Source organism: Pleurodeles waltl, chromosome 5 (assembly GCF_031143425.1).
Source record: "Pleurodeles waltl isolate 20211129_DDA chromosome 5, aPleWal1.hap1.20221129, whole genome shotgun sequence".
NCBI classification, from domain to species: domain Eukaryota; kingdom Metazoa; phylum Chordata; class Amphibia; order Caudata; family Salamandridae; genus Pleurodeles; species Pleurodeles waltl.
Genome location: NC_090444.1, coordinates 1,291,950,297 through 1,291,964,656, shown reverse-complemented (window position 1 = coordinate 1,291,964,656; position 14,360 = coordinate 1,291,950,297).

Sequence of the window (14,360 nt, the reverse complement as noted above, 5' to 3'; positions counted from 1 at the left end):
TACACTCTGGTGCTAGCCAAGAGTTCCGTCTCCTCAGCAAGTTTCCTGGGATCCATCAGCTTACCCATGTCAACTAGGTGCTGGCACAGCTCAGTAAAACAAATAGTGAGAATGTGCTCTCTCATGATTACATTGTAAGGCCCAACATAATCTCTTATTTTGCTGCCCCTCACCAAGCCATTCAGTACCTTACTGACGTAATCAAAAAAATCTACCCAGGACTGGTTGGGGAGCTTCTGACTGTCCCTGAATCTGTGGCAATACTTCTCAGGGGTCAATCTAAATTTAACAATAAAAATGGCTTTCATGGGAGTGTACTTGATCTGGTCCCCAACCTCTAATGTTTGAAGTGTGTCCTTCCCAAGTGTAGGCATGTGTTTCCACAGACTCCCCCACCCCAGTGATCCTCAGGAACCGTGTGTACCCTCTGTGTAATTTCATAAGCAGAAAAACACTTATCAATTTAATCTCCCACCAGATAGCTGGGCACCAAATCTTTGGATATACAAACCTTTTTCTCTCCATCAGGTACTGCGTGTATCCTGCTACCATCACTGCTGGATTCTGCCTGCTGGGTCTTCATCTCCAGCTCTTTTAGACTCAGTTCATGGGCCAGAAGTAGTTTCTTCTCTGCCAAGGCTCTTTCAGCCTCATTCGTCTTTTCTCAGCTTCTAGCTTTAATTTCGCCAGCTGTAGTTTGAATTTCCTCTCCTCTTTCCTCTCAGTCAATTCCTTAGGGGATAGGCCCTGGGAAGAGACACTGCTTTCTGCTCTTGCAGGGAGCACAAATTCAGGGTTGTCCTCCTCAGCCACTACAGGTGGTTCCTCGGTAGAGACATTCCCAGACTTTCAATCCATCATTCTCATAGGAGCAGGCTTCTGTCCAGGCCCTCAGCGCCGTTTGAAATTCCACCTTCTTGGTGGCACTCTTGGCAGGAACTCCCATCTCCTTGCAGAAGTTTTTCAACTGAGTCACTGTGCAGACTTTCAAGTTGGCCAGCTGAAACTCCATAATTCCATTTGCAAAACCAGTCACAGACATTGTTTTGAGGAAAAACTTAAAAATGCCAAACAGGGAGAACTAAAAAATGAAATGGTCTTGGATGGGTGCTGTACACCATGTTACGGTATGGTGCTGCACAAACACAAGTCCTATCTTCCCTGCTGATCATCAGTGTTTGAAATTAGGTTTCTGGTAGGCAGGGCTATACACCGTGTCCAAGCAGGAATCACAATCCAAGTTAAATTAAGTCACTACACAACCTAAATTATCCAGTGCTCATCCTCTTGTAGCTTGGCACAGAACGTAAAAGGCAATATGTAAAGTATTTGTGCAACACTTAAGCTTAGACATTATTTTATGAATAAAACAAAAATGAGAAAAATCCAGTAAAAGTCGAGACATTCATTTTTAAAGATTAACTGCAAAAATAGAGCTTAGAAGCAAGTAGCGCCTAAAGAGTTAATTTGCCACGGTGGACCGGGACAGAGTCAAGAGTTCTGGCCGACTACAATGGAACGCAGGCCAGAAGCATGACTCACGCAGGGCCCACTGAGCAAAGGTACCTTGACACATCATAAATTAACCAGTGCGCACCCTCCGGTAGCTTGGCACAGGGCAGGCAGGTTCAACTTAAGAGGCAATGTGTAAACACTTCAGAGAGTAACACAGTGAAAACACCATAAAAAGACAACTCACCAGGTTAGAAAAATAGAGTATATTTTTATAAATCAAACAAGATCATAATGACAAAAATATAATAAGTAGAAGTCGAGATATGGATTTTTACATAATATCTGCTAATGTAGTGCTTAAAAGCTTAAAGTGCCAACTGGGGACATATGGTCACGCTAGACCGGGGTAAATTAAAAAGTTCAGGATGACTGCAACGGAGCTACAGGGACCAACCTTATTCCGCTGAAAGTGTACCTTGTATTGAGGGTTGCGTCGGTGTTGAGGAGCCGATGTGAGGAGCAGGGAGAATGATGCGAAGGTGATACGTCAGTTCCGATCCGTGCAGTCAGGAATGCTTCATCATCCTGCCACGCAGTCATTGATGAGATGTCCTCGAGGTGTGGTGTCGAAACCCTTGCAATGAAGGTGATGTATCCAGCCGCGCAGCTGGGGATGCGAAGGCAATGCGTCACTCTTGGGCCACACAGTCAGTGCTGCAATGTCCTCATCTGCAGTAGCAATGCATCAGTATAGAGGAGAGCTGCAGCAGTTCCAATCAGTGCAGTGACGGTGATGTGTGGGTTTTTGTTAGAACAGCTTCAAAACCCACTTCCAAGGGCCCGGGACTGGATTGGCACCACTTGGCAGGGCAGGACTCACAGTTGGCTGAGTCCATAGCCTGTAGCAGGGGTCAGTAAAGTCTTTAATGTCCCTGAAACTTCAGAACAGAAGACAAGTCCGCAAGACCTTGGAGTCACTCTGTGTTCAAGTGAGATGGGTTCAGTCCTTCCTCAGCAGGGCAGAGAGCAGCAGGCAGCTAGGCAGCACAGCAGAAAAGCAGTTCCTCCAGAAAAGTAGACCAGAGTGGCACCCCTTGTAGAAGCACAGCAGTCCTTGAATATGGCAGAGTTCTTCACAGGTCCAAAAGTGTAATGATTTGGTAGGGTCAGAGGCCTGGTACTTAAGCCCAGTTGTGTCTTTAAAGTGCAGATGACTTCAAAGAAGGATCTTTGAAGTGCACCATGGTCCTTCTTTCCTGCCCTGGCTTCAGATTCACTACAGGAGATTGAGTGTTAGAAATAGAGTTTCTGGTTGGCTATGGTATGCACCTAAGCCAGTCAGAACCCACCCACTCTAGTCAGAGAGAGGGAGTTACAAACCCAAGATAACCTCTGCTCACCCACTTGGTAGCTTGGCACGAGCAGTCAGGCCTATCCCGGAGGCAATGTGTAAAGCGTTTGACCAACACACACAACACACGTGACACATAATCCCCACCACAAAGGAACCACAACACCAAGTTATATAAAAATAAACTGTATTGTACACAACATTATTAGACCAAACACAACATGTCAGTAATACCCTGCTACCCAAGCAGTTGTCAGAACACTACGCAGTACTGTTACCCTGCAGAACTCAGCAGTAGTCAAATATAACCCACAGGTTCCTCATTATTCTGCAACATAAGCAGTAGTCAGGATATACATTACTACAATAATGCACGTCACAAGATCCTCATAGATGCCCCTACCAGGAACATTAGCAATCATATGGCAAGTCAGGTAAAAAACAGGTTAGCACAACATCTTCGTAATGCCCAAAACAGCATTTTGACAGTAAAATTGTACCTGCCATTGTATGGTGAGGCACCTTGTGTGTCACGAGGAAAGCGAAGACCCCAGGTGCTACTCGGTGCCAAAACGGGGGCCGTTTTATGGTTGGGGGAGGGGAGCAGCACGCACCCTCTCGGCTTTTATGCAGGGGCTACCCCTGGAGCCCACGCCCGAACGAGGGTGCCCACGGTCTCTACTGGCCCTCCCTGTGGCCACAACTGGCCTTCTCGAGGGGAGCAAAACAAGGGACCAAGTGGTGTGGGGGGTCTCTGATGAGGCTTCCTCCTTGCCCCCGACCTCTGGCAAAAAGCTGAGGGCCCGGTGGAGTGGGGAGCCTCCGAGGAGGCCTCCTCCCCACCCATCCTCAGGACCAAGCACTGGGTCCTCGGTAAAGCAGGTGGACCTCCGATGAGACCTCCTCCCTGCCCATCCTTCCCACACCAGCTGGCTCGTCTGCACCTGACCTGGAGATCAGGCAATAGTTGGGGCCTGCTGGTGCCCTGGGGGCACTCCTCAGAGCACCGTTAGGAGTGCGCTCACTCCAAACGTTGCTTTACTTGTGCCCCGGGGGCACTTTAAAGAGCGTGTTTCAAACGTGCTCGTCAATTTCAAAATGCCCGGGTCACGGTCGTGATTCTCCAACGGCAGGCAAAAGAGGAAGCGCGTTGCAAGTGCTTTAAAGAGTAAAACCACTGGCCCTCTCAAGGTGCTAAGCAATTCAAGTAGAGCACTCACCAAGCGCTATGCCCCTCCAACAGAAGGTAAGCACAGCACTCCTCACATGCTGTAAGTCGGCAATTACCGGGGTCACGGGCCACAGCACTCAGCCTCTGGGGGAACACAAGGATGGGGCACAGGGCAGCAGGGCCCAGAAGCAGACCAGCACAAATAGGATGTATTAGACTTGCCATCCTTGGCATGGTCTCCCTTAACTTTTTGCCTCTGTTTCTCAGGTTGTTGATGTGTTCTGCACCATGTTTTTGCTGTTTTTGTTACTCTGGGCACTTTACTACTGCTCTCTAGTGCTAAAGTGCAAGTGCTCCTATGTAAAATGTAGGTATAATTGGCTTTCCATGGCTGGCATATTTGATTTACTAGTAAGTCGCTAGTACAGTGCATTAGAGTTGCCCAGGGCCTGTAAATCAGATGCTACTAGTGGGCCTGCAGCACTGGTTGTGCCACCCACATGAGTAGCCCTGTAAACATGGCTCAGACCTGCCACTCCAGTGTCTGTGTGTACAGTTTTAAACAACTGCCAATTTGACTTGGCAAGTGTACTCACTTGCCAGGCCTAAACCTTCCCTTTTCTTACATGTAAGGCACCCCTAAGGTAGGCCTTAGGTAGCCCCATGGGCAGGGTGCAGTGTATGTTTAAGGTAGGACATGTACTGATGTGTTTTATATGTCCTAAAAGTGAAATACTGCTAAATTCAGTTTTCACTGTGCAAGGCCTATCTCTCTCATAGGTAAACATGGGGGTTGCCTTTAAATATTATTAAAGCGCAGGTTCCCTTTGGGAGCCAATAGAAATCTGGATTTAGTGTCTCTGAACTCACAATTTAAAAGTACATCTTTTAATAAAGTTTGTTTTTAGGTTTTGTGTTTGAAAATGCCACTTTTAGAAAGTAGGCATTTTCTTGCTTAAACCATTCTGCGAATCTGCCTGTCTGTGCATTCCCTGTCTGGGTCAGTTTGACAGTTGGGCTGTTTGCACCTCTCCTCTAGACAGTGACACAATGGGAGCTGGGGTATAGCCTGCATATCCTGATGAACCATCTGTGCTGGGAGGGAGGGGAGGAGTGGTCCCTCACCCGAAAGAGCTGTGCCTACCCTCACACAATGCAGTCTCCAACCCCCAGGTGTGTGTCTGGGGCCTGTCCTGGGCAAGGCAAGATCTTACAAACAAAAGAGGTGGAAAGGAGTATAAGCAGTGGACTCAAAAACCCCTGAAAATGAGGTCCCTTCTGGAATCAAGAGGAACGTCTGCCAAGGAGAAGAGCTGAAGGGGAGAAGTGCTGACCCTGCCTGTGACTGTGCTTTGTTGAGCTATCCTGCAGTTGCTGCTTCTGCCTGTGAAAGGGGACAAAGACTGGACTTTGTTGTGCATTCCTGCTTGTGAAGAAATCTTCAAGGGCTTGTCCTGAGCTTGCCTCCTGTTGTTGAATTCTCAGGGCCATCAAAGACTTCCCCTGCCAGCACCTGGACTCTCTGCTGAGACTCCTGCCCTGCCAAGTGGTGCCCTATCCAGTTCCTGGGCCCTTGAAAGGTGAAATTGGCAGACAAAAACTGAAAATTCACGCACAGACCTCCGTGCGATGACATTTTCAACGCACCTTCCGTAAACGACTGGCTGCCGGCTTCGCAGCTGAAATCAATGCTCCACCTGCATCGCGGATGGAAGATTGACGCGATGCAGCTGGAGAAACGACGTGCAACACCCGCTAACGGAGGCTGATAACGACGCAAACTCAATGCAGTGCGGTTTTCTGATATTGCGCAACTGGATTTTCCACGCATCGTCCCTAGGCATCCAAGTCAACCCAACTCTGGGCGGATCCGAGGTGCCTCGTCCAGAAATCAACGCATCACTCTCTTGTGAGGGAGAAAAATGACGCATCGCCGACCCAACAGTAGAAGGAAACAACACACGGCCTCACTTTCAAATAAGGAATTGACGCATTGCTGACTTTTTCGATGCACACTTGGGCGTGCAGCTTTATTTTTTACGCTAACCAGGTACTTTGTGTAACAACAGCATCCTCACTGTTTCTTTAGGAATAAGGCCCTCATTACAACCCTGGCTGTCAGGGTTAAAGCAGCCGTAATACCACCAACAGGCTGGCGGGAAAAAAAATGGAATCACGACCATGGCGGAAACCGCCAACATCGCCACTTTAACACTCCGACTGCCACGGTGGTAGCAACAAACACCGTGGCGGTAACCGCCAACAGACACGCGGATCACAAGGTTCTGCCCACTGTATTGTAATATGCCTTTACAACACATTTTGCGGGGCGGATCCAACGCTATCAAAAGCACGGGGGAAACAGTACACAGAAGGGAAACCACTCACCTCTCAACACCCAACGAGGAACCAGGACGCCATGGAGCCCGAGTTACAGTTCCTGCCCATGCTGGTCTTCCTCCTTCTGTATCAGGAGCATGACAGACGCCGTCGACGACCACGGTGAGTACTGCACATCAACACGGGGGGGGAGGGAAAAGAGAGTGACACACACACACACACGCAACACGCAATACCCCCACACCACCCTCACCCACAACACCATACACACAAATACATGCAGCAACATTACATATACACCCCCTTACCCCCTGGAAGAACGCAAGGACAAAAGGAAATTATTGTAACAAGTGTAATCAAGAAAAATCAAATAGTGCAATTTCTAAAAACAGTATATACAAATATGTACACCAACTACACAAGTCCGGATAGTGTTACAATCATTGTCCGTGGACCAGTGGTCCCAAAATGCATGGGCGAAGCCCACACAAGATACCTGACTCGAAACGGAGAGAACACTGCAGGGGCATCAGATCGAAATTAAACAGGCACCTCAGGGGAAGGGTGAGGGGGGGGCGCCTCAGCCGGATGAACGCACAACGCCACTGCTGCACAATGGGGCTCCATGCCCATTGCTGTGTCCTGAGGAGTGCAAAGCCACAGTCTCTCAAGTCTTTCCAATGGGTGGTTTGCCCACTGCTTTATCCTGGGGAGTGCAAAGCCACAGTCTCTCAAGTGGATAACAGTCTCCACTGGTTCTGGAGGGGGCTTTGTGCCCAGAATGCTTCATCCTGCCAAGGACTGAGGTAGTGGGTGTGAATCTCCACTGGTTCTGGAGGGGGCTTTGTGCCCAGAGTGCTTCACATGCAGTGTGGCTGGTCCCATTACCGCACATGGGTGTGTGTGCCACGAGATTGCCTAGGACCATGGAGGCAGAGACATACCCCACCCTGCTGCGGCTTCGCCTGCCACCTGCAGGTGCAAACAGGGTCCAGGAAGTCTCCTCCAGCCTCAGACGGCTGCCCACTGGGGATGGTAGCCATGTCAGATGTATTGACACTGTCTCAGCATGTCGCGGGGCTTGCGGCGGTGCTTGCGGCGGTGTCTGTGGCAGAGGTGCTGGCGGTGCTGCATGTGTCAGCACCTGTTGAGGGACACAGCAGGACGTCTCCTATAGCCTCGGATGGCTGCCCACTGGGCATGATGCTGGGGACTGTTGCTGAGGCATCAGACGTGCAAGTTGCAGTGCAGGTGGCAGTGCAGGTGGCGGTGCAGGTGGCGGTGCAGGTGGCGGTGCAGGTGGCGGTGCTGGTGGCGGTGTCCACTGCCGTACAGGTTGGTGTAGTGGTTGACAGAAGGTGTGACTCTAGTCCCTCAGTCGGAACCACAGTGCCCTGTCCTGACCTGCTCTTCGGCTTGTGTCCCTTTCCAACCTTTGATGTTGCCACAGGTGTCTTTCCACTGTCCCCTTTTGGTTTGGAGGAGCCCTTGGTGGCTGGTAGGTGCGGCTTCTCCCTCTGGGATGTGGGCACCTTCTTCACCTTGGCAGGTGACGGAATGTCCTTGGCCTCGCTAGGTGGCACACTGGCAGCCCTGATGGGTGGCGCACTCGATGAGACCGCAGTTGTTGGCACCACTGTGCCTGGGGATTTGGTTGCTGAGGTGCTAAGCTGGGACCTGGAAAGCCTGGCCCTAGGGGAAGGCCGGGGGGGGGAGGTGTAGGGAAGTGGTCAATGTTACCCAGGAAAAGTTTTTTAGATACACTGGGATGGGAAGATGGAGGGGTTTTGGGAGTGGAGGAAGAGGTAGTGGTTGTAGGAGGTGTATGTTTGCTGAATTTGGGTGAAGGTGCATGGGCCGGAGGCTTTTGTGAGGTGGATGGCTGTTGGGTGGGTGTGTGCCTGGGTTTGTGTACTTTGGGAGGAGGGCTCACGGACACACTGGGAGAGGACACTGGGGATGTGTGAATGGTAGTGGGGGTGGTGATTGCACGTGAGCGGTGTGTGGTGATGGGCATGCTGGTGATGGAGGTAGTGGCTGAGAATGTAGTGCATGCAGGTGTGAGTGGAGATGAGACAGGGAGGGAGGAGGAGGACGTGGAGGAGGGGGACACAGTGGAGGCAGTGGATGTTTCTGTGTCTGCATGGGGATGGTGCTTGTGTGAGTGCCTGTGGGATGTGTGGTGCTTATGTTTGCCATGTCCACTCTTGTGTGTTGATGAGTGTGCATGCTGTCTGATGGTGTGCTTGGGATAGGCTGAGGTACTGGGGATTGGATCTGGGTGGAGGAAGTTGGAGGGGGGAGGCTGGACACAGGTACAATGGCTGCCATCAGTGCTGAGGCCAGAGCCTGAAATGCTCTCTGTTGGGCCGCCTGCCCAGAATGAATGCCCTCCAGGTATGCATTTGTTTGTTGCAAATGCCTCTCAATACCCTGGATCGCATTCAACATGGTAGATTGCCCAACAGTGAGGGATCTGAGGAGGTCAATAGCCTCCTCACTGAGGGCAGCAGGGCTTACTGGGGCAGGGGCTAAGGTGCCTGGAGCGAAGGAGATGTCCACCCTCTTGGGTGAGCGGGCACGGGCAACACGCTTAGGGGCTGCTGGAAGTGCGGTGCTGGTATGGGTGGTGGCGGCTGTACCTGTTGATGCGGTGGGCACAGAGGTGTCCACCACAGCAAGGGAGATCCCATCAGAGGAGGAGTCGCTGTCGCTGGTTTATGCTCCTGTCCCCGTCGTGGAGCTCCCCTCGCATCCATCCCACTGGTGGCTTCAGACTCCATTGCTTCACCCTCCAGGGCCATGTGGGATGCAGCTCCCTCCTGCTCCTGTGCCACTGCTCCTCCGCCAGATGATGATAATACACGCAAGAACAGGGTGACAAAACAAAAAGGGGGGGAAAGACAGAAGAAACACATGTTCAGTGCATGCAACACCACTACAGTTGGCGGACACAACACACAGGGAGCAGCCCTATGCACTAAACCATGCACTAACAGTTCTTAGGAAATTCACATGCCCTTGGGGGACGAGGCCTAAGCCCAATTGCTGCACACCTGGAAGCCACAGGAGCCTGACTAGGTGTAGATGGCTATTACCAGTAGTGGGGTTGGGGTGCCACAGAGCCTGCCTAACAAGGGAACTAGCCTACCAAGTTTGCCCTGGCCTAGGGGAACCCACAGCCCACTTCCCCCACCCAGACACCTCGTAAGGCGCCCGAGTCAGCTGAATGAGAGTGTACTCACCCCCTTGTGGCTGCTGTGATGCCCTCAAGCGCCCATCCGACTCTGGATAGGCCACAGCCAGGATCTGGTACATCAGGTGGGTCATGGTGCGACGGGCACCCCTTCCACGTTGGGAGGCCATCCCCAGCTGAGCCTCCGCCGTCTTCTTGCTCCAGCGGCACAGGTCCTCCCATCTTTTCTGGCAGTGGGTGCTCCGTCTATGGTAGGCCCCCAGGGTCTGGACGTCCTTAGCGATGGCACGCCAAATACCCTTCTTCTGGTGGGCACTGACCTAGAGGAAAAGTGAACTTAGAATGGATGTTACTATCCCGTACATTTAATCTCACACATTGCCAAACACCTCCCACTTACACTGTGCCAGACATACATACACACACACACACTATCCTGTCATGCTGGCCTGTTCCCCTTCCCACCCTCTTCCATCCACGACACTCCATACAATCATGTGCCATCCACCATGCTCACAGTGTACTCACCTGTTTGTTTGGAGGACCGTACAGTTGCGTGTACTAGAGGAGGACCCCATCCACCAGTTTCTCGAACTCCTCTGATGTGAAGGCAGGGGCCCTTTCCCCAGGCACTGTAGTCATCGTCGCTTCCAGACACAGGTCACAGCAGCACTTGCAGTGTAGGTCCTCTCCAATGAAGGTCAGGTATCAAGTGAGGGATGTACCGTCACCACCGGCGTACATCGTCATTGGCTCCTTGGACCCATAGGGCCCAATGCTAACCAATGCTGAATTGCGCCGCATTCTTCGACCGCCTACCGCGATTGTGTACTACGCCAGCGCAGTTACCTCATTTCCCCTTGTCCCACCTTACAGGTCAGGCAGCCGCCATTTCAGGGGGCCACATGGCAGGGAAAATAACTGCATCACACCTATTTAGGCCTGGAATACAGACAGATAAAGGCACATTGCAAATTTCCAATGTTTTAGCAAATAACACATTGTGATACCTAAGTGTTGGATGACCCTCTGCTCACTGTTCTCCTACATAGGGCACGTCTGCTGGGGCAGGTGATGAGATGGCGGCAGCCTCCGGTGTACAGACCCCTGGTGGACCTGTCGACAATGGAAGAGAGACACATCATTATCACCTACAGACTTGATCGTGCAACAATCCTGGAACTGTGTGCCCAGTTGGAGCCAGACCTGATGTCAGCTATGCGCCAACCAACAGGAATACCCCCTCGAGTGCAGGTTCTGTCTGTGCTCCATTTCCTGGCCAGTGGGTCTTTTCAAACAACAGTGGACATGGCATCAGGGATGTCCCAGCCAATGTTCTCTAACGTGTTGTCCAGAGTCTGCACTGCTTAAACACTTGCGCAGCTACATCGTTTTTCCACATGTGGAGGATTTACCAACAGTGAAAGGTGACTTCTATGCCCTGGGACATATCCCCAACATTATTGGTGCCATTGATGGTACACATGTGGCATTTGTCCCCCCCCCCCCGCAGGAATGAACAGGTGTACAGAAACCGGAAAAGCTACCATTCAATGAATGTGCAGATGGTGTGTTTGCAGACCAGTACATCTCCCATGTGAATGCCAAATATCCTGGCTCAGTGCATGACGCTTACATTTTGAGGAACAGCAGCATCCCTTATGTGATGGGGCAACTCCAGAGGCACCATGTGTGGCTAATAGGTGAGCCCAAGGTTCCAACACAGTTGACATAGGTGTCTGGGTATGGGGTTGTCCCTAAGGATTAGTGTCTGTCTAACAGTTGTCCCTCGACATTTGCAGGTGACTCTGGTTACCCCAACCAGTCATGGCTACTGACCCCAGTGAGGAATCCCAAGACAAGGGCAGAGGAACGCTACAATGAGGCACATGGGTGAATTAGGAGATTTATAGAACGCACCTTTGGCCTTCTGAAGGCCAGATTCTGGTGCCTCCATCTTACAGGTGACTCCCTATACTACTCACCGAAGAAGGTGTGCCAGATAATCATGGCCTGATGCATGTTGCATAGCCTGGCTTTGTGACGCCAGGAGCCTTTTCTGCAGGAGGAAGGGCCTGATGGTGGTCTTGTGGCAGCTGTGGAGCCTGTGGACAGTGAAGAAGAGGAGGCAGAAGAAAAAGATATAGACAACCGAAACAACATCATCATGCACTACTTCCAGTGAGACACAGGTAAGAAGATGGAACTACTTCCCACATCTCATACTATTGTTGGAGCTAGCATAAGTCTGCCATTTTCCCTCAGTGTATGGACCCTGATATGTTACTTTGCCTTTCCATTTCACAGATCTGGGTCCCACTTTGTGCCCTCTGCTATGTTTACTGCTGGCCTACAGCTGTGTTACATTGGCATGTGAACAAGTACATTGACATTGCTATATTCCAGAGGTTTTGCAATTACACATTTGTGAAAGCACAGACTGACTCCAGATTGTTTTGTGATTCAAGGGTGTTTATTTCTGTGCAAATAAGTGGAGGGGGTTGTGGAATGGGCTGGGGTGATGGTGGAGGAATGTCCATGGCAGAGTCCAGTCTATTTGTATCACAGGTGCATTGTCCAATGGGCATAGGAAGTGGAGCAATGGCAGTTTAAGGTGGACAGGGTGACAAACTGTGACAGAAGGGTGACATTCAGGGGGGTCTTATTTCCTGGCAGGGGTCTTGGCAATGTTCTCTGTCTTGTTCCTGGATCTCAGGGACCGTTTGCTGGCTGGTTCTCCTTCTGCAGGGGTTGGGGTGCTGGTGGCCTGGTGTTCCTGGAGCGGTGCCTCCTGTCCACTAGTGCTGGTGGAGGTGGAGGGCTGTTCACCGTCTAGGCTAGTGTCAGGGGCCCGTTGGTGTGCCACTGTGTCCCTCCTGGTGTTGACAAGGTCTGCCAGCACCCCTGCAATGGTGACCAGGGTGGTGTTAATGGATTTCAAGTCCTCCCTGATCCCCAGGTAGTGTTCCTCCTGCAGCCGTTGGGTCTCCTGAAACTTGGCCAGTACTGTTCCCATGGTCTCCTGGGAATGGTGGTAAGCTCCCATGATGTTGGAGAGTGCCTTGTGGAGAGTGGGTTCCCTGGGCCTGTCCTCCCCCTGTAGCACAGCAGTCCTCCCAGCTTCCCTGTTATCCTGTGCCTCTGTCCCCTGAACCGTGTGCCCACTGCCACTGACCCCAGGTCCCTGATTTTCTTGGGTTGGTGGGTTTGCCTGGGTTCCCTGTAGTGGTGGACACACTGCTGATTGACGTGTCCTGGGGACAGCGGGATGGGCCCGCTGGGTGGGTGCTGTGGTGGTGTTTCCTGAGGGGGGAGGTACTGTGGTGGTTTGTGACTGTTTCAGGGGAACCGACTGTCCCGAGATCCCTGATGGGCCGGGCTGGTCATCTTGATCCAGGCGTGCAGAGCTGCTGTCATCACCGTGGGCCTCTTCTGTGGGGGGACTGGATATGCCTGGCACCTCCTTTCCAGTGACGTTGATTATGGGTTCTGTTGGGGTGTGAATGCATAATCTTAGTATCTGTGTGTGCCATCTCGTGCAATGGGTGAGTTAACCTCTACTCCTGTGCTTGCATTATTGCCGTGGCCCTTGTGTGATTGATGATTTTGGGGCATGAGTGAGTCTCTCTACTGGACATGCTTTGGTGATGGGTGTCCATGCATTGGTGTTACATGCAGGGCTTGGTTTTGGGATGTGTGGGTTGTGGTAGTGGGGTATCTGTGGGGTGTTGGGGTGATGGGTGTGAGGGTGAGGGTGGGAGTATGTCATGGCATGCAGGTAGGGTGGGGTATATAGTAGTAAAGATTTGCTTTACCAGAGTCCAGTCCTCCTGCTACTCCTGCGAGGCCCTCAGGATGCATGCTCGCTAAGACTTGCTCCTCCCATGTTGTTAGTTGTGGGGGAGGAGGTGGGGGTCCACCGCCAGTCCTCTGTACAGCATCTGGTGTCTGGATACCACAGAATGTACCTTCCCCGTAGGTCGTTCCACATCTTCCTGATGTTATCCCATGTTCTTGGATGCTGTCCCACTGTGTTAACCCTGTCGACAATTCTGCGCCATAGCTCCATCTTCCTTGCAATGGATGTCTGCTGCACCTGTGATCCGAATAGCTGTGGCTCTACCCGGACGATTTCCTTCACCATGGCCCTGAGCTCCTCCTCAGAGAACCTGGGGTGCCAAGATGTGGTGTGGGTGATGTGTGAGGTGGTGTCTGTTGTGATGTGTGAGGGGATGTGTTGGTTTGTGTTGTTTGACGTGCGTGGATGTTGTATAAGTGATGGTGTTGTGTGTCTGTGGATGCTGGTGTTGTGTTAGCTAATCTCTCTCTCTGGCCTTCTTTCAAGTTTTTGGTTGTAAGGGTTTGTGGGTGATGTGGGTGTTTGCTTTATATTGGATTGGGTGTGTGGGTGTGGTGTGTGAATGTGTATCAGGTGTGTGTATTTCGAATTGTCCAATGTGGTTGTGTTTTGTAAATGTGTGTGTATTTTGAGCGCAGCGGTGAGTACCGCCAATGGATTACTGTGGTTGAATGACCACCGCGTTGATTCATGAGTCGTGATAGTGTGGGCATATTCTTGTTGGACTGATGGTGTGGGTTTTGGTATCGCCAGTTTATCACTGACCTTTGGTGTGGCGGACTTGTGTGGGTGCACACTCATGCACACTCATCAACACACAAGAGTGGACATGGCAAACATAAGCACCACACATCCCACAAGCACTCACACAAGCACCATCCCCATGTAGACACAGCAACATCCACTGCCTCCACTGTGTCCCCCTCCTCCACGTCCTCCTCCTCCCTCCCTGTCTCGTCTCCACTCACACCTGCATGCACTACATCCT